This window comes from Labeo rohita, chromosome 6, assembly GCF_022985175.1.
Source record: "Labeo rohita strain BAU-BD-2019 chromosome 6, IGBB_LRoh.1.0, whole genome shotgun sequence".
Classification (NCBI taxonomy): domain Eukaryota; kingdom Metazoa; phylum Chordata; class Actinopteri; order Cypriniformes; family Cyprinidae; genus Labeo; species Labeo rohita.
In genome coordinates this window covers 23,025,649-23,047,595 of record NC_066874.1, presented here as the reverse complement: position 1 = coordinate 23,047,595, position 21,947 = coordinate 23,025,649, and positions in this window count along the sequence as shown.

Sequence of the window (21,947 nt, the reverse complement as noted above, 5' to 3'; positions counted from 1 at the left end):
TTTATGTCAAAAAGCATTAGGATATTAAGTAAATATCATGTTCCATGAAGATATTTTGTGAATTTCTTAACATAAATGTATCAAAACATAATTTTTGATTAGTAATATGCATCGTTAAGAACTTCATTTGGACAACTTTAAAGGCGATTTTCTCAATATTTAGATTTTTTGCACCCTCAGATTCCAGATTTTTAAATAGTTGTATCTCCTCCAAATATTGTCATATCCTAACAAACCATACATCAATGGTAAGCTTTATTCAGCTTTTGACCATTATGACTGGTTTTGTGGTCCCGGGTCACATATTTAATGAAAAAGTTTTACATGAATCAAGAGTCTCGAGAGTTTAATCTCTCTTAAGAGTTTGAAAGTCTTCTGAAGAGCAATGATCATATTCTATAAATAAATCATTTAATTTAGGACTTTATTTACATAAAAATACTGATAAACTAACATACATAGATCACATCAATCATAAGGCTCAAAAACAAAAGCTCAAACATGAACAAAAAGTCTTGAGGTTATGAAACGACATAATTGCTAAGTAATTGATGACAAAATGAACATTTTTGAGTGAACTATTTCTTTAAATTGATCGGTTTAATCAGTCGTTTTTTAATCGCTTGATTTACATAAACTGTCAGAACACATCGATTCATTAAAGGATTAGTTTACGTCCAGAACAAAAATTCACAGATAATGTACTCATCCCGCTTGTCATCCAAGATGTTCATGTCTTTCTTTCTTCAGTCGTAAAAAAAATATGTTTTTTTTGAGAAAAACATTGCTGGAATTTACTCTATATAGTGGACTTGAACGGTGCCCGCGAGTTTGAACTTTCAAAATGCAGCTTCACAGGGCTCTAAACGATCCCAGCCAAGGAAGAAAGGTATTATCTAACGAAACGATTGGTTATATTCTAAAAAAGTGCATTTTATATACTTTTTTTTTAACCTCAAATGCTCGTCTTGTCTAGCTCTGCGATGTGCTTGTGTACTTGGAGCACTCCGGTTTAATACAGTTAGGGTACGTCGGAAAACTTCAATCTCATTTTCTCCTCCAACTTTAAAATCGTCCTATACAAAAAAAATATTTAAAATGAATTTAACCAACTTACAGCTTGAGAGAGGACAGTTAAGGTGTGTGTTTGATAATTTATTTATATTTCTCTACTATTAAAGCTCTGTAGACAATACACTACAACAGAAAAAAGTTTTGTGTTGTCATATACACCACTACAAGTTGGAAGCTTAAAAACTCTTGTGCAACTGCTGAAAAATGTCTTCTAGTTTAGTAACTTCACAAAGCTGAACAATAACAATAAATGCTTTAACTGTACAGAAAAGCATCCTGAAACCATTCATAACTCTGGTCTTTAGTAAAAGCTGTGAACAGAATTACTGTGAAATCTTGCCAATAGGGCCTTTTCAGGTCACAAACCAAAACGAGCAATTAAATCAAATTGGAGTCTTTGGTGAGTGCTGGGCCCCTGCGGACTTGACCAAATGCTTGATGCTGAAGTGACCTACTTGTGCAGCCTGATGAATGGCCACTGGGAGTAAAACCAGTGGCCAGTCATTAATCTGGAACAGATCAGGATCCAAGTATGTCTCTATTTGGTGTTAATTGGCCAGTTGTTTTATTGCAAGTTGCGAGGGTGGGAGCGAACTAGCTAGTGGAAGTCACATAGATCTATGAGTCGCGCACAGTAAGTAAAAGCCATTGACCCTCAAGAGATAAAGTGTTTTTGTAGCTCTTAGGGTACAAAAACACTTCACAATGCTTCTTAGGAAATACTCCATAAAATATAGAGCCAAAGATAAGATTTACACTAGCTTTATTTGTCTTTCACTAAGTAACTTTTGCATTTCTTTCGTTTTCAATCTCTTACTGTTCTTTGTAGTCAGCGAGCGGTGAGGTGTGATTCCAGGCTGCTGAGCAGCTGATAGATGGATGGATGCAGAATGGCAGTTTGGCTTGGTCCTGATAAGGCATATCTCCAGCAGGGCTTCCTCAAACGTTTGGAAACAGTCAAACACTGTCAGGCCAGAGGGATTGGGATTGGATTGATGAGGGGCTACAGGCAATCAGCCGCTTTCCTCACTCTTATCATGTGGCCGATTTGGCTGGAGCAGCAGGCCTTACTGTGGAGAGGAACAGTTTTCTCATGTCAGTCAACTTATCAGCCCTGTGCAAAGGAGATGAGAAAAGCCAGCTTAGATAAACAGGAAGGATGTCACGCATTTCGGAAAAGACACGTGCCTGACTGATGGTCCTAATGGAGGTATTGGGTAACAGAATCACTCATTCAATCATTTTTTTTCATGGCATTACACCAAGTTGACTTGACTTAAAAATAAGAAAAACTGTCAACCTGATCCATGACGAAAACGTACCTGTGGGAAATACGTAATACGCCATGTTCAATGTGAAATATCCTCTAAAAGAGTGTTTTTTATCCCCCCAGAACAAATGAACGTACATACGGTACATTTTATGTGAAGTTGGTTTTATACCTATCACCGCAGTTCTGACTTGAAATGTCCGTTGAGTGGCGCTATAACTCTAATGCTCTGTGACGTTTTAGAATAATGTACCATCTGCACTACACCTAAACCTACCTGATAGTATGAACAAAAGCGAATGTGACGTAAAATCTGCCGGTCTCTCATCTTTCAGCTCTTTCATCATGAGTCATGTTTTTCACAGGATTCGTACCTAGGAATTCAGCATCCTAAGGCTAATTCCATACCAGCTTGTTACTTTTGGAAAGCGAAACATATGGAGTTTTAATCATAACTGTGTATAAAAATGATCACAAGTGCTTGCTGTTTTACTGTCTGCAGTGTTAATTTCTGTTGGAAACTGCAGTGATATGTACTTATTGGTACGTATTTCGTGTCTTGTGATAAGTTCCCACAGGTATATTTTCGTTATGAGATCAGGTGGAAAACTGTAATGCTCAGTATGACTGCTATAGTGCTATATGACTGCTAATGACCTTTTAATGCAGTGTTTAACACAGCTCTAAGTGAATGAAAACATCCTGCAAAGTTGTAAACCTGAAAGTGCTCTGTGTTTAAAGTTATTGTCTTTCGAGTCGATTCTGAGTCATGTAAACAAGTCGCTTTTAAAATGAATCTTAAGCTGTTTCAAGTTGACGTCAACATGAAACATTAGCATATTACCCGCCCACTTGTTGCGCACGTAGACCCAGGAAAACTGGACCCTCACCTCCCTCTCTCCCTGCCTCAAACACTGTAGCGAATTCCTTATAGCATCGGGTCGAGAAAATGCTATGCTCTGCACAGTGAGGGTAAATCCGTTAGGGTACAGTTAGGGTATGTCAAAAAAACTCCCATCTCATTTTCTCCTCCAACTTTAAAATCGCCCTACATCGCTGCAGATGTACCGACCCAGTGTTTACAAAGTAAACTTGCAAGAAGGGTCTAACACCCTTTACAATAAAAAGGCCAAAAAACAGCGATGTAGGACAATTTTGAAGTTGGTGGAGAAAATGAGATGGGAGTTTTTTGACATACCCTAACTGGCTTGAAACAGAGTGCAAAGTACACATGTGCATCGCAGAGCTAGACATGAAAAATATTAATTTTTTAAGAAAATGACCAATCTTTTCACTATAGATAAGACCCTTATTCCTTGGCTGGATCATTTAGAGCCCTTTAATGCTGCGTTGAAATTGCATTTTTAACCTTCAATCCATTTTGCTCAATATGACAATATGAACCTTTAACTTTCAAAATACATATTTAGTTGTGTGTGTTGTGTTCCCTACGTACATCTTGTAGGTCTCTGGATAACCAGCCAACAGCAATTTTTGTTCGCTTACAATTTTCTAGAAATGTGTCGATGAATAGTGAATGTTTGTTGTTGTTATTACTTGGAGTTATGATAAAGAACAGAGCAATACATCGGTGTGGTGTGCTGTGCTTTATCAATACGTTTATGCGTTGGGCTAACGCATATACCACAGCTGTTTGGGTGTTTAATATAATGGTGATGGGCGTTCTGTTTCCGACATGTGCTGCACACAGTAGACCAATCACAACAGACTGGGTCATCAGACCATTGACCGCAGATTAGCTTCACGCAAAGGAGGAAATGAATCGTTGACCAAACTGTTTGGGAGTCATTGAGCAAAAAAGGTAAAAATAAATGCGTATTATAAGACAAGCGGTTTTTTGACCTTGCATGCATGTCAACCTGTTGTTTGGGAAACCCATAAAACCAAAATATTAACCTTTTGTAATCCATAATAGGGGCACTTTAAAAAAAAATATTTCATTTTTATTGCCATTCACATTTAAGGCAGCATATTTTTTGTTTACTCTTGAAATGTCTACGCACATTAGCCAAACACACAAAATGTAGTAGTTTTGCACAATTTGAGCTAAAGAAGCAGAATTTAAGATGTTGTCATAGTTTATTGGCAATTTGTGTTATGCAGATTTACTTTAACATAATATTGACAAGCATTTTGAGAGATTTCGGTCTTATAGCTGTACTTTCGTGACTGGAAATAACTGCTCATGTGTGCTGCCAAAATAGCCGCTGGGTGGACTGACTATAGGGACTTAGCATAAATCATAAATAAGAACAAGAGCTTCTCTTTAGAGCTCGCTACACTTTTTATTTATACTTTACCCTGGGTTAATGTCTATTTGAACCCTGAGTTTTGAACCATGTTTAAAGAAAATTCTGTCATTAATTACTCACCCTCATGTCGTTCCAAACCCGTAAGACAAATTAAGATATTTTTGATGAAATCTGACAGCTTTCTAACTCTGCATAAGTAAGGACATCGTCCATGTGACACCAGTGGTATGTTATGAAGCTACAAGAATACTTTTTGTGCGCAAAGACAACTAAAATAACGACTTTATTCAGCAATTTCTTCTCTTCCGTGTCAGTCCTTGGTGTTTTTAACCTTTTAAATAAGAATGTTACCTCAGGGTTTCCCTCAAAACCTGATTCATAATTAGTAATGATAAGAAACAGTGTAAGAAACAGTTGGACAGTACAGATTATATTTACCCTGGGTTAACAATTCCAAGTGTGAAAGGCCAAAAAGAACTGTCCTTTTCACATAATTTATGTCAGCACTCACATCCTGCATTAAGTCTCTGCACTGAAATGAACAGGAATTCCACAGGTCTCTGCACCAGATGACCTGTGCTTCCTTGGGTGGTCAGAGCTCAGACGTCTGTGTGTTGATCTCTCCTTTTCTGTCCTCTCTGGCCAGGCCAGTGCTGACCCACTGAGCTCCAGGCCAGGGTTGACCCGGTGTCAACAACCTACTGAGAGCTTTCAGTCCGTGGGTCCATCGCTAGGATTGGCCCCCTGTGGGATAGGGGATCTTGGTCCCCAGGTGGGTATTGTGCACATTGCTGACCAGCGACAAAAAGTTCTTTGGAGGCCAGTGGTCAAGATGAGAAGCTGGTGAGGTGAAAGGAGAGAGAACGTACTCCCTGCTGTTCTGGTCTAATTTGGCAGGATGCCGACCGAATGCCCTCTAGAGCAAGTGCGGGCATAGAAAAGCAACTCTGCACAATGCTGTTTGTGTAAAGCTTTTCTGCAGTCAATTCAAGTCTCTCCAACCACCATCTGCCCAAGATAAGCACTCACATTCTATAGACGTTTGTTTTCAATGCTTATCAAAACACTCTTTGTCCATGCTATCTGTGCATCTGAACAATACATTGTGAATACACATATATCCTCTATATCTGTAAAACTTAGGGTTAGTAAAGTTTATGAAAGAAGTTAATTATGCTCACCTTTGCTGCATTTACTTAATCAAAAATACAGTAAAACATATCTGTTTTAATTTATTTTAAAATGCAACACTCACAACACCCTAGCATTGAGACAAAGTGTTTTAGATCTAGTTTAGTTGTAGTTGGATCTAGATCTGGTTACATTTATTGCCATTTATGTAATTTTGTTTGCAAATCTGGCAGACACTTTTATCCAAAGTGGCTGATATTAGTTTGAAATTGTACATCTATAGTGTACAAGATCATGCATTCTCTGGAAATTAAATAGATGGTGTTGTTACTGCTTTATGCTGTAGTTTAAGTTCTACTAAGAGCAACACAGTGCTGTGCTTTTTGTGAGACAGAAGTCATATGATTTTTAAACTCCTGAAATCCAGTCGTGTCAGAACTGCTCTCTGTTAAACTCTATTCCTGCTGTTCGAGCAGAGGTCAATGGAGATGAGCAACGTGCAGACTTTCAGATCTACCCCAGGCCCGTGTCCAGAGGGCAAGCGCATGAGAGTAAAAGACACGAATCCCTTAACATGATACAGATGGTGAAGAAATAGAGCCAAGGCTGTGAGGGATCTCACCGTTGAGTGTGATCGGTACAACCTGTTGGCCCTGCTGAGACAGCTGGGAAAATGTGAGATTCCACGCTGTCATTCACGTTCATAGAGCCGTCCTCTCTCATAAGCTCCCCATATGCACAGGCCTTTCATCCAGGACAGCACATTTATAATATAATGACGCTTTTCTGCCCTTCAAAAGTGAGCTTGTTGTGAAAGCACAGTTGTTTTATCGTCTGAACTGATCAATAGATCTTTTCTGGAATTTAAAGGTATAATTTTTTTCAGTATTAAAATATTTTCTGTGATATTTGGCAAAAGCACACTATTCACAGGTTATTTGTAGGTTATTTTCCCATAAAAAATGTAACACTGTGGCTTTGTGGTGCTACAAATATTGCCCTGTTTTTGAACATCCTAAACAGCCCAACACAGCAACAGTGGCTCACAAATTGTAAGATGCGAATTCACAGTTGTAAGATATAAAGTTGCATTTATTCTAAATATTCTAAAGGCACAATTGTGAGATACAAAGTCATAATTAAATCTTTTTGTTTGTCTTTTTTTTTTAATTCATTTATTTATAGAGCCAAAACAAGGTTTAATACATGGCAATTATGAGAAATAAAGTCACAAATTCATTCATTCCTTCCTTCCTTCATTCATTTGCTTGTTTATTTATTAGGCAGAAACAGGCTTCCATATCATTCATTCATTCATTCATTCATTTAATCGTTTATTAGGCCAAATAGGTTTCAATACTAGGCAATTAAAAAATAAAAAAATAAAAAAACAAAGACACAAATTCAGTCATCCATCCATCTATCCATCCATTCATCCATCCATTCATTCATTCATTTTTTTTATTTATTAGGCAGAAACATGCTTCCATCTCATTTATTACATATCATTCATTCATTCATTCATTTGTTTGTTTATTTATTAGGCAGAAACATGCTTCCAAATCATTCATTCACTCATTCATTCATTTATTTATTTTATTATTAGGCCGAAACAGGTTTCAATACTAGGCCATTTTGAAAAACAAAGACACAAATTCATTCATTCATTCATTCATTCATTCATTCATTCATTCATTTATTCATCCATCCATTCATTCATTGAATTATTTATTCATTTGTTTGTTTATTTGTTAGGCAGAAACATGCTTTCATATCATTAATTAATTAATTCATTCATTCATTCATTTGCTTGTTTGTTTATTAGGCAGAAACATGCTTCCATATTATTTACTCCATGCCATTCATTCATTCATTCATTCATTCATTCATTCATTCATTTGTTTATTTGTTATGCAGAAACATGCTTTCATTGATTGATTGATTGATTGATTCACTCATTCGTTTGTTTGTTTGTTTGTTTGTTTGTTTGTTTATTAGGCAGAAACATGATTCCATATCATTCATTCATTCGTTCGTTCATTTGTTTGTTTATTTGTAAGGCAGAAACATGATTCCATATTATTTATTCTTTGTCATCCATTCATTCATTCGTTTTTTTATTTGTTAGGCAGAAACAGGCTTCCATATTATTTATTCCATATCATTCATTCATTCATTCATTCATTCATTCATTTATTAGGCAGAATCAGCTTTCAATAGTTTGCAATTCTAAGAAATAATGTCAGAATTTCATTCATTCATTCATTCGTTTATTCATTTGGCAGAAACAGGCTTCCATAATTCACAACGCAGAAATGACAAAGTCTTTTTTGCACTAGCACAATATATGTGTTTCGCTTTAACTTCTTACATAGCCAATGAATTGTATGCATTGACAGAATGACTATAGACAGGTCTTTTGTAATTTGACATGACATCATCTGTTCTCTGGCAGAGGCAGGCGGTGTGCTTTATTAGGTAGTGAGTCATATTAGAATAAACTCTGCTCTGCTTTATAGCAGTGTGTCATGGGAGTAAGGGTGGATGCTGGGTGCAGCCTGGCTGCTGCTTCTGGAGCCCCACATTTAATGAATGGCTGGGAGGAGGAACGAAAGCGAGGCAAACAAGTTTCCTGCGTGCCTGGCTCCGGCCCCTGGCTCCTGCAGACAAGATGTGGGATTGTAGCAACCGGCCAAAACACAGCATGCCGTGCGTCGGGCACCTCAAGAAATTGTAGAAGTGTGGAACTGTGATGTATGGGAAAGTAGTGTGTGTAAGAGAGAAATTATGCACGGTTGTGTTCAGCATACTCCACCATTATAATTTGCAGCAGCTGCTGGGTTGTTGACCTATCGGAACAAGAACTCAAGGAGTAAAATGCAATATAAATGTTTTTGTCCATATAATAAAAGTAATTGGGGTCCCACATTGTTTCGGACCCTAAAGAGTTTGATTGTATGGACAAAACAATATGTTTCACTAAAGAAATAAATGGTTTGGAACAACATGGGGGTGAGTAAATGATTTCATTTTTGGATAAACTACACCTTTAACACCATGTTCTAACCAGATGCAACATTATGAAGTGACAAAAATGTCTTCCTGTTCTTTTGAACTAGTCATGACCATGACAAGTAGGGTTGTCAAGACACTCTATCGTTCAGTTTATTGGTCCATCTGCTCCTATACTTTCTAACAGGCTCTGATTTTGTTATGGAGCATTTTTACATTCAACAGGGACAGAAATGATTTGTCTAGGCATGTCACACACGCTGCTAGGACACCCTGTAAAACCTTTCTACGCCGATCAGGCCTGTAGACATGCTATTTAAAGATAAAATATTATTTTGTATTGTAATCACATGCTTCTCATAGTAAAGATGGGCAATTTTATGCTAGAGGATCTAGAGAATAACATAGATGGAGACAGAGAGAGCATATGTGCGTGAGGGGGTCATTTAACTCTTCTTACTTGAGCAAATTGCTGCCTTCTCCTGCCTGACAGCCCTTTTTCCTTTACTTGTTAAAAGGGCTGCCATTGTTAGCCGTAGCTCCTCTGACAAGTCGCTGCTGGTCATGATGTCAGGGGGAGACTAATAAGGGCTAATTCACAAGCTGTCCTAAGAGCTCGGCTGCACTGTTAGCTAGGTTCCCAGGATACTTCCAGCCCACTTGAGATGGAGAGAGAGTGAGAGGAGAGAGTTTGCCCAAAAGAGAACAAAAAGGGACGGGGGGAAGCAGCAGCGGGCAAGACGGCGAAGTCAGTCAGGGACTGCATTCAGAGCCCACGCAGGTAGTCCGACTAAAGGGCCCAATTTGTTATAAATGACACAGACTCATTGAGTAAGGACAGGATGTCGTCTGCTGGAGGCTCCGTCCCTTTCTCTCTCTGCTGTCACCAGAGGCGAGGTCCCGTCTGCCTTTTGTTGACACGGTGATGGTTATAGGAGGGGGAGCTTTGGATATGTCGAAAGCAATTTTATGTGTGTCCAGGAAAGCCAGAAAACATTTACAACCAAATCCAGTTAGCGAACATCCAGAAATAAAGCACATGCCAATGGGAACAAAAGACGTCTATTTTAACATGTAAATTACCCCTGATTAATTCTTTAATCTAGACATGTAGACATATCCTGTCTTCAGTTTGTCACATGTCATACCAAGCTTGCTTTCTCAGGCTTATAAATCAGTTCAAGTCCAGGACATCATTTTTTATTATTTTATTTTATTTTATTTTATTTATAAAACACACAAAAGTTAAATTTTTCTTGAGTCGGACTATATTGGACTGGACAATCAAGCAAAGATGGATATGCATTTTAATATAATTCTACATTTTTAATTTGCATCACTTTAAAATGCTGATTATATATGATTAAGTATATAAATAGCTGAAGAAAAATCATAAAAAAAAAATAAAAATAAAAATAAAATAAAACTAATGTCATTATGTACTCTCATGTTATTCCAAACCTGTATGCTGTTATTTTTTCCTGTGTAAAAATAAAATAAAATAAAATAAAATAAAATAAATAAAAGTTAAAATATAGAAATAAATGAAGTAAATATAATAAAAATAAATAAAACAAAATAAAACCTATAATTACTTTATGTCAATATTTACTTTAATGACATTCCAAACCTGTATGCTGTTATTTTTTTTTTTAATAAAATAAAATAGTTAAAGTTTATAATAGTAAGTATATAAATAGTTGAAGAAAAATCATTAAAAAACAAATAAATAAATAAAATAAAACTAATGTCATTATGTACTCTCATGTTATTCCTTTTGAAATAACATAAAGAACATATTAGATTTAAGGTGGTCTTGTGCTGCAGTGAAGGGCAGGAGTAAATAAAGAAATATCAGTCTGTTTCTCACACAAGCTATCATATAGATTTAGAAGAGTTTCAATATTATATTTCAGTTTATGCATTCCCTGGGAATCCAACCTATGACCATGGCGTTGCAATTGCTGTTCTTTACTGTTTGAGCTTCACAAATGGAGTTAAGAGGATTAAAAATTACAACAATATTATATGACAGCATCATTATTAAAAATCAAAAGCACTGTGACAAATCTGTATCATATGACTGCAAGCGTATATTATAGTATAGTATTATTTGACAGTGTTATTGCTGTTGAGGAGTCCCTCCATTCAGTTTAACCATACCTCTAGCCTTGTTCCAGAGAAAGCTTTTATATTACAACAAATACAATGGCATCACGTCCCATTCCCCATCTGTGCCTGTGTAACTCCTACTGAGACACTTGATGAACAGTTCTTATGCTTTATGATGTGACTACTGAGTTATACTTTAGACCTTCCCCTCTTCAGGCCATGAAACATAAAGCATTTCACCCCAGCCCAACCTCTCCCCATTAAAGAAACATACTGTTCCAAGTTCATATTTCAAAGCGCAGGTGGTGAAAGAAGCAACTTTAGGAGATATTCAGTCATGTCTGATACAAAGGCCAGAAGAATGAATTTATGTCATCTAAAATGTGTTGGAAGCAAAGCAAGAGCAGGAATCAGAATCACCGTGACAACAAAGATGAAAACACGCACTTCCCAGAGCATAAGCGCCATGTAAGGGTGCATTCGAGTATGGAGAAGTTCACAAAACCTTTAATGTCATACACTGGCGGATTCCCTTTGTGTTAACGACCACGAACCGTGACTTCCACAAAAACTCAAAGAGCAAATGGATTAGAATACCATTAAAAAGATGACTGAATCAAACCCAGTGGATTGTGGAGATTATCAAGCCAAAGGAGATCAAAACAGAAACCATGGGGTGATTCCAAGAGTCTGAAAGTGGGCTTTAATCTATACAACGTCTCTAATTTGAGGCTGTCCTGGTGGGAAATACTTTTTTTTTTAAATCATTTTTGCATACCTCACCATTCACATTCATGGGCTCTAATCAAACTTAACGTTTGTAAAATAGATTTAAATATAGCTGCAAACAGCAATTACAGGGTTCAAGCACTTTAAGGCATTTAAGCACATTATGTAGCAAGCCTTTTTTTTTCCAAAAACAGGTAATTTACCATAGAAATATTATGTTTTGTAACGTTTATGACTGTTATAGCACCATCTGTGGACTGATCTTCTTAAAACTTTGCATGCTTGTTTAGAATCACCTATCGCATGTGTTCACCAGGTTTTGTGAAGTTTTGAGTTTTCCTTTAGGCTTTATAGGATTTGGGGTAAATTCGGACAGGCCCCTTTTTTAAATGACCCCATTAAAGCTTCCCAAAGGGTGAATTTCAACATTTTTTGATAATTATTGACCTAGAGAGTCCAGAGAATTGTACTGCAGAGGGTTTTTTTTCCAGATTGAGTGAAAAACCTAGGACTAGTTTGCAAAAGTAGGTTTTATACATCATCTTAATCATTTAACAAACGATTTGATTGACAGCAGTAGTTGTAGAGGCAAAGTTGTCCGGAATGAGGAGTTCTATCATATGACATGAATATCACATGTATGTGCAATGCACAATTGTTTACGCCCTTGAAAAACACGATATCGTCCCCCCAGTCAATTTCTTTCAAATTTCGTTCCGATCGGTCTCCATTAACCATGTCTAATAGGTGCTCAAACTTCATCAGCCAATGAAAGCCATGTTTTTTGAGATACACAAATGTCCTTGTGGCACTTTGGACCAAGACCGTGCGCAGCGATTTTCTTGTTAATAGGACAAATGGTTGCATAGGTGGCTATTTTTATGTTGTTTTCCAAGCTCCACGATTTTTGTCCTGCGACCTCAGATTGAGCTCTTACATAAGTGTCCTATGTTTGGCGAAGATATCTCATTCCGTTCAGGAGTTGTAGGTATTTTACTAAAAGTGGCCCTGCTCATTTCAATGTTTTAGCATCCCTTTGCGACAGTCAGGTTTTTTTGATATTCACTCTCCAGAGAATCTTTCTGCACTGGTTTGGTTCCAATCGGACGAAAAATCTAGGACTAGTTCGCAAAAGTAGGTTTTGCAAAAAATCCAAAACACCTGAAAATTTCGCCAGGCACATGATTGAATCTGAGTCATGTGTTTTGTCCAGCGTGAGCCAAGGATTCCAATGGCATAAGACACTTGACCTAACGGTTTAGGAGTTTATGAGCAATTTCTACTTTTGATCACTGTAGTGCCTCCGTCAGGCCGATTGGAGTGAGCTTTGGTACCGTTGTCGGCGGTGTAAGTACTACCATCTCTCCAAGTTTCAAGTCTCTATGACTTACTGTTTGGTCTGCACGATCAATTTTACATGGAGATCACTGATCCGTGACCATCCTAACAATTACAATAGGGTTTCAGCGCTACAAGACATTTGTGGGTAAACAAAACATTTTAACGTTTACAGATCTTATCCAGCTTATTATGTGACAATTGGAGCTTAGTAATGATTAGTTGACAAACATCAGTTGATCATTTCAATATCGTTTGTCCAAACATCCAATTAGTATAAGCACAGGATGTCTATATACTAAGACCAAACAATTTCTAAAATAACAGGAAAAAGGGTTTTGTGAAGAACGCTCCTTCTAACGTCTCTGAAGGAAAACGTTTTTTTGTGTATCGCATCTTGGATGGTCACTGTGGAGATCCCTGCTATTTCTCATCACATGCCTCTCTCCCCGCCCCCTCCCGCCCACCATTCATGCTTTCCCTTCTTCCCTGCATAAAACAAAAGCGGGCAGCTGAAAGCGCTCTGAGGTAGGTAAATGTATTCAGTGACATCGGCCGGATGATTCTATTCTGCGCGGGCCCTGTAACATTTGTTTCCAGCCTTGTCTGAGGGCTGGGACACCGTGTTGGGCCTTTTGTCCCACGTGCTCTCCACACAGGGCCGCAGTTAATGGTGGCCTTGTCCAAGGCCACTGGAGCAGAAACTTTAGCCAGCAAGAGCAGGGAGGTTGAGCTATGAGGGGGGTTTTACGTAAGGCTGAAAAAAAGTCTGCCGGGCCACCTCAGAGGTTGCCATGGGAAGACAGCGAGACAGCTCTCGGAAAGCCCTCTCAAAGGAAGTGGTGCAGGGAAAGAAAGAAGGCAGGGCAGCCCTCCCTTCTCTTCTCCTTTTTCTCCTACATCCTCTGTTTTGCCTGTCTCCACATCTGGTCTATCTGGCATCTGAGGCTTTTTGCAAGAGATCTAGATGAATTCCTTCTTTGGAATTCTAATGGAGATGGAGGCTATCTCTGACTGATTCACACTGTCTTTCCTTGTGAAACTCTTCTGCATTATTCGGGACAGGGGGCCCATAGGGTGCATGGAGTTGGCAGGCTCAGAACCAGGTGCGGTTGGAGAGGAGGAACGTGAAGGAAAGGATGACTGTGTTGGGCCTGCTCGGCACCATTCTCCATAGTTGAGTGGAATCTTCAGAAGAGAGGCTCTCTTCTTTGTTGGCCTCTCATCTGAGCTTGGGAGGCTTGGCCACATTGATCTCTCTCATGACCAGTGCTGGGCTTTTTTTACTTGCTTTGAATAAGCTTCTGATTAAAAAAGGTTGCTGGAAAGTGCCTTTAAACTTAAATCATGAAATTTCTTCAATTCTGTGTGAATTTTACATAATACTGTACTTTATAAGTATTGAATTAAATACATTAAAAAAATAGATTTTAAGATCTAACTTAATCTTAAACTTAATATCACCAACTTAATATCACCCTCACTTTCATTGAAATATTAATTAATCTTTAATGATGCACATTAAACCACATTATGTGCGTGTATGTGAAGTCAAAAGTTTACATACACCTTGCTGAGTCTGCAAAATGTTAATTATTTTACTAAAATAAGAGGGATTATACAACATGCATGTTATTTTTATTTAGCACTGACCTGGATAAGATATTTCACATAAAAGACCCCAAGAGAAAGTAATAGATGAATTTATAAAAATGACCCTGTTCAAAAGTTTACATACACTTGATTCTTAATACTGTGTTATTACCTGAATGATCCAAAGCTGTTTTTTTTTTTTTTTTTTGATAGTTGTTACTGAGTTCCTTGTTTGTCCTGAACAGTTAAACTGCCTACTGTTCTTCAGAAAAAATCCTTGAGGTCCCACAAATTCTTTGGTTTTTCAGTGTTTTTGTGTATTCGAACCATTTCCAAACAATGACTGTATGATTTTGAGATTCATCTTTTCACACTGAGGACAACTGAGGGACTCAGATGCAACTATTTTAAATAGTTAAAATGCTCATTCATGCTTCAGAAGGAAAAACAATGGGACCTGGGAAAAATTTGGGGGACCTGAAGGACTTTTCTGAAGAACAGCAGATAGTTTAACCATTCAGGACAAACAAACAAGGGACTCATGAACAACTATCACTAAAACAAAACAAAAACAAACAAACAAACAAACAAACAAAAAAAACACTGTGGATCATTCAGGTTACAACACAATATTAAAAAATCAAGTGTATGTAAACTTTTGAATGGGGTCATTTTTATAATTGAATAAATTCAACTATTATTTTCTCTTGTGGACTATATATAAACATCTTTTATGTAAAATATCTTATTCAGGTCAGTACTAAATAAAAAATAACATGCATTTTGTATGATGCCTTTTATTTTGGTCAACTAATTAACATTTTACAGTGTATTGTTAGGTGTATGTAAACTTTTGACTTCAAATTCAACTGTAAGTATTAAAGAATGTAGGTCTGAGTAAACATCTGAAAAAAAGAAATAATAATTTTATGTCTTTATTCTAATTTTATGTTCTTAGAGGGATCTTTATAGTTTTAATACATCTCAGACCTTTTTGTAAACTAAACTTTATGGAAAAAGTTTTAAACTTACCCTATCCAGGCCGTGAAACATTAGACTAGACATTTTTATTGATATGATGCTATTCACACAAGGGAACAGTTGTAAACACCAAAAAACAAACCTTCTATTGTTATACCCATACATAATTCCTGCTTCTGTGAAGGTTATAACTCTTGACGCTTATTAACTTACTGTGGGAGCTAAGTAAGCTCTATTTAAGCATGTGGGTTTTTATCTTTTGTTATGGATCATACATGTTCCTGCAGTAGTAGCCTACTCTGGGCCAACATGTGACACTGAATCCATAATTAAGTTATAATGAAAGAGGCTGGCTATTGGAAAATCCGAAGCTATTTAACTCAAAGAGGTTTTGCTTACAATTATTCACTCGTGAAAATCTGCCAAAGAAATGCTCTTCATCTATCATGCTGTGTTTCCCGGGATCAAATTCTCACAAGACTTTAGTGAGGCTGGAATGGCAGTCTAGTGTGCCGTCGGTGAAGAATAGAGGAGCCCCAGTTAACATCACGGCTTTCCTTTTCATTTTACGGGATCCAAGACTGCGAGGGGGTTGCCGCGGAATCAAAAATGAACCCCTCTCTCTTTTTCTGTCTTTCTGTGTATTTGTCTCTCTCAAGCACACACACAAAATGCCATGAGAAGCTTCGGTATGGGGCACCTTTATTGGATAGGTATTGAGGGATTAGAGATTCTCAGTGGTCTACAGAATAGCACACACAGCATGACCACTATGATTATGACACTTAGATACTCCAGAAATACAGAGAGAAAGAAGGGAGAGGGACGTGGGGTCTGCCGAGGAACCAACCACATGTTCTTCAAGGATGAAATGAGCCTGTAACCTAAAGCAAAGGAGAAGCCATTAAGAGGAATTTTGGAGCACATGCTGAGGGCAGCGATTTCGGCCAACTATTTCAAAAACACAGCTTTAGATTCAGAGTGGCAATAATGTTTAATAAAGAAGAAGACAATGCTGAATGGAAATAGATGTTGAAGCACAGCTTGCGTTAATCTCCTGGACTACAGCGATGCGTTTGGGAAATGGCTTATAGAGCAAAGAAGTCTGGGAGAACACATTAGCGCCATGGTATACCTCTCATTCCTTATTACTCTGTTTCCCTTTGTTGTTGTTGTTGTTGTTGTATTTGGTACCTACCCATCCCCATCAGAACCCTGGTGAAAAAAACAGCATATTCTGGTAGGTATGGTTTGATGCTGGGATGCTGGTTAGGTATGTTTTGATGCTGGTTTAAGCTGGTTCTTAGCTGGTCTATGCTGGTCCTTTGCTGGTTTAAGATGGTCCTTTGCTGGTTTGTGCTGGTCATGTTGCTGGTCAAGGACCAGCATAAACCAGCAAAGGACCATCTTAAACCAGCATCAAAACATACCTAACCAGCATCCTAGCATCAAAACATACCTACCAGCATATGCTGTTTTTTTCACCAGGGAAATGTTCAAGAAGGCTCACCAAACTAGAAATGTACTCCTTTTTATTTAGCAGTAATAATACAAAAATGTAGGACCTAAAGGCTACGTTATCTCCGTCACTGTACGTTACCGAAACCACTCATGAAAATGCAACACAGGGTAAAACACGCGTTTGTGCAGCAGAACGGCTCTCTCGCACTGCATGGTGTGACAGACAACAAGATATCCAGTCCTGTTCAGTTCACACAGCGTGTGTTTTCCAATAATGCGGTTGTGAGTCCTGAAAATTTAGGGGTGTGAGTTCGGTTACAGAAAGAATGCGGTTGTCATGTCCGTAAATAACAGTGTTTGAACGTAACTGTATTAAGGTTTCAGATACAGGACTGACAATCGTATTCTGTTGCTGTGTGAACGTAATTCAGCTTTATTAATCGAGAATTACAGTATTTTAGAATCAGTGCCCTGTTTTGGTTTAAATTAGTTTAAGAACTGCAAAGATGAGAAGATGAAGAGTTGCAAACATCCTGTAAGTATATATGTTTTATGGTCAGAGTAGAGTAAAACAGAACATAAATCTATTTCATTACCAGCTCTGCGTACGTCTGCAGGCTGGCACTGCGTCAAAATGTACACAGTCACTGGAAGTGACTTACAATGTTGTATTTCATCTAAGACAGGGAGAAGGTCAGAGATAAACACGTTTTTTTTAGGTACCCCTGTCACTGAGAGCAGCCATTGTGACAGGTGTTCATATGTGTGAAGACTCAAGAATGAAATACATTATTATTTAGTAAGAGGCTTTTCCTCCTGTCAGCTGTCATGTTTCTCACTAATGTGTTCATTTTCTGTTCCATTTGTGTAAATAGCAACAGTATGTATTAATGGGAGGTTTGTTTTTGTTTGTAGTTTCATTCACTTTGTGGTGCCTGTAAGATGATCTGTTGAGATCCCACTTGATTTCACTGGTGAGAGTCACTTTGGGCGGTCAAGTGCTTGTTGCTGTTGTGTGAAGTCTTTGAGAGAGGGTGTAATTTAACTGCTCTTTTACATTTTTAAAATCTATTTATGGTCATAATAATTATAATAATAATAGAAGGAGTAGCTTATTTTTATTATTAATTCTAAAGCACTGTTTAATAGCTGCATCCAGTTCAGGTCAGTGCTTATGGGTGGTTTAACGTCACGGGTGGTTTTAAAATTGCAGCTTGAACCAGGTTATGAGGCAGGGGAACATTAGCAGCTGTATAAGGTCTCTACCCTCAAGGTTACGTATTTTGTGTGGGACACAGTCAAACTGAGTATTTGCTTCTGTGTAAAGAGCCAAATAATTTATACTGTATTTCTGCCACTTTTTTATTTAAAAATGTAAAAGTCACTCTGCCTTGTTTACGTGGTTTACTTGTTTACATTGCACTGAGTAGCCCACACAGAATAAGGACCCTAGGAGCATTGCACATCTGACCTCTTGACAATTTAGTTGCATATTAATTTAAATAAATAATGCTTTAGAAACTAAAAAAATTAGAAAACATAAAATCAATTTGCACATTAAAACTGGTGAAAATGCTTCTTTTTTTTCTTTTCTTTTCTTTTTTTTTTTTTTTTTTTTTTGCATTTTTTAAATTCAATGCACTTTTTTTTTTAAATTGCAAGTTGTATTGGAGTGAAACGATTAATATTAATCATTATATTTTTTTTAAAACATGAACTCACACAAGTTTGAGTGAATCATGATATCCAGCGTGATTGGATCCAAAGGGGACCTTATGCATACATGTAAGTGAAAACATCTGACTGCAGTACAAACAAGTTCACATAAATTAATTTTTCAAAATCCTAAATCATGGTATGAATATGCCAAAAGGTCTTGAAATAAAAGTTGCTCAAAGCCTAATTTAAAACACAGTAAAACCGATGTACATCTATGGACCACTAGAGGGTGGTCTTGGTTCTTAAAGTTTGTATCTTCTCCAGGCCCATGAAAGTGAGTGTCACCAACTGCTGTTTGGGATTTGGTGAAAGGAGGGGGACTATTTTAATTGGCCACTGGTTTTATTCATCTCAGCCTGCAACACTTTGAAAATAATGCTTTCAGCATTTACATATCTGACTTGCAGTACTGACTGATATATGTGGACCTCTCCATATTAAAGCACTTGTAACTGAAGCAAAGACTGTAGTCACTGTAGACCAAAACAAGCACCAGCGTGCTACAACTATATATGCATTCAGTCAACACCTCTTATGCAACCTCTCGCTTTCAATGACTCTAAAGTTATCCAGCCATCAACCGTTTCTACAAGTGACTTTGAACTCTTTCAATAACGGCAATTCCATCTCTTAGCACTGTCATAGTTTCCCTCCACAACGGTCATACAGTATTTGCTGTGTGGATTACTATGCTGGAAGTCTGTGGGACAGCCAAGCAAACCTGTTAATGTCAAAGGCACACCCAGCCGAGATCTAATGAGATGAGAGCTGCAGTTCCCAGTGCTGCTGTTGACTCAGATGTGCTGGGTAAACAGGACTCCGGGAGTTCCACTGGAATGGGCCACAGACCCAGTGGATTAGGGTAATGCTAACCCGTGAGGAGGCGGAGATCCAGGGTTGCCTTTGACAGAGCATGATGGATTAGACTGCTGGTTTGGGGGCGGGTGAAGAAGCGGCGGTAGATGCAGGGGTTCCCTTAGAAAAGGGCAGGAGCAGGGAGCTTGGCCGGGCCAGGATCAGAGTCTTGTCGACAGGGGATAATCCCGTTTGTCACGTCACTCTAGGGCACAGGTCTGGGCCCTGCTGTAGGGCTCAGGGCAGGGATGTAAGGATGTGCTCCGGGGCACTTGTTGCACCTGAGACTTAAAGGGTGGGACAGGATGTTCAGTCGATGTGTTTTTCCTGTTTTTAAGAATCACAAAGTGCAATAGCGTGAGCTAAATCAGTCATTAAAACGGATAGAACTTTGATGATACATTTATGGTGCATTTGCAACCTTTTTGAAGTTGGATAGCCCCAGTCCACATTCAACTTCATCATATTATGTTCTTAAAGGATTAGTTCACACCTAAATTAAAATTTCCTAATAACTTACTCACCCCATGTCATCCAAGATGTGCATGTCTTTCTTTCTTTGGTTTTTAAGAAATTAAGGTTTTTGAGGAAAACATTCCAAGATTTTTCTTCATGTTGTAGATTTCAGTGGTGATCCATGGGTTGAAGGTCCAAATTGCAGTTTCAGTGCAGCTTCAAAAATCCCAGCTGAGGAAAGAGACTTTTCTAGTGGAACAATCTGTCATTTTCTAAAAAAAAAAAAAAAAAAAAAAAATTCCACATTTAAATGCTCGTCTTGCACTAACTCTGTATCCTCAACTTCATGTATTACGTAGTCACATTGGAAAGGTCATGCCTGCCTGCCCGAAGTACTGACCCAGTGTTTACAAAGCGCAAAAGGTAAAACAGCCATGTCGGACGATTTTGAAGTTGGAGGAGAAAATGAGGAGTTTTTCACCCTACTCTACTTTTCTGATGAAGAACTAACCACGCGTGACCTTTCTTACGTGATTAAGTAATGTGTGAAGTCGTAGATGGGCAACACAGAGCTAGTGCAAGATGAGCATTTGTGGTATATGCATTTTTTTTTTTTTTAGAAAATGACCAAACAATAAGACCCTTATTCCTTAGCTGGGATCTTGAAGCTGCATTGAAACTGCAATTTGGACCTTCAACTTGGTTGATCTCCATTGAAGTCTATTATATGGAGAAAAATCCTGGAATGTTCTCCTCAAAAACCTTCATTTTTTTCGAACGAAAGAAAGACATGCACATCTTGGATGACATGGGGGTGAGTAAATTATCAGCAAATTTTATTTTATGAGTGAACTAATCCTTTAATCATATTATGTTCTTCAAAGTCATAATGAGAGTAAATAATTCAATTTTTGGGTGAACTGTGCCTTTAACACATGCCATCTTGCACACTCTAACAGTTACTGGGAACAAACTGATCCAACAGACTCCCAGACTACTGCAAACTTCCCAAACTAAACCAGAAAGTCTTCTTAATACAGCCATTATGATCAATCAGTGATCACTGTTAAAGGTGAATTCAAATAAAGCGGCAGTCACTCAGACTCCAAAAGGAATCTTGAGGTTTGAGGTGGAATATGAATCAGAGAGGAGGAGGTGACATCGTTAGGCCCTTTGCCCAGCCTGCTCTACTCAATGCTCTCGCGTGTGACATGTGGCACGGAGGTTTCGGATTTGGCGGCGGTGCCGGCCGTCACTTCACCTCCTCCCATTTTTCCACAAGACTCGTGTGTCACGCGTGGGCGCCCCCGTCACATCTCTCACTCCGTCTGGCCTGACACTGGCTACCGAGCCTCGTTTTTGGGAAGCGCCTACATAACACCACTGTCTGCCGCGCCAAGACGAACTGCCTCCGTGGCCAGACGGAGCCTCTGGCAGAAAATAAAATAAATTTAAAGACACCGTTTAGCTTTAGTCCTGCTTTTTCTATTGGAAAACTCTTAGAATCATTTACTGTCAGATTTGTATATCAGCAGAATCATTACATTCCATGTAATTATACAGGAGCGGGATTTGGGGATAGACCAACGCTTAGGAAAATGTAGTGGCGCAAATTACCAGGAGCTTCTTAGCAAGGTCTGCTCGCTAGTCACATATACCACTCGCCATGGTGCACGTCACCTTGCCAGCAGTTTTGTAATTGCTTGCTTGTGGGGCAGATGTAATTTGGACCTGCATTTGAAAGCTCTGTTGTGTTGACAGGCCATTTGAAGCAAGATTTGAAGCTCCTTTATTTTTCTTCACCTAATCATACATGCTTATGACACTCATCTCATTAAAAACAAAGAGGAAACTGGTGTTTAAGGGCAGTTGTACTGTAGTCAGATGCACAAAGATTTTTATGCTGAGTGAATGGAAATTCACTGGACAGCTAGTGAGCCACA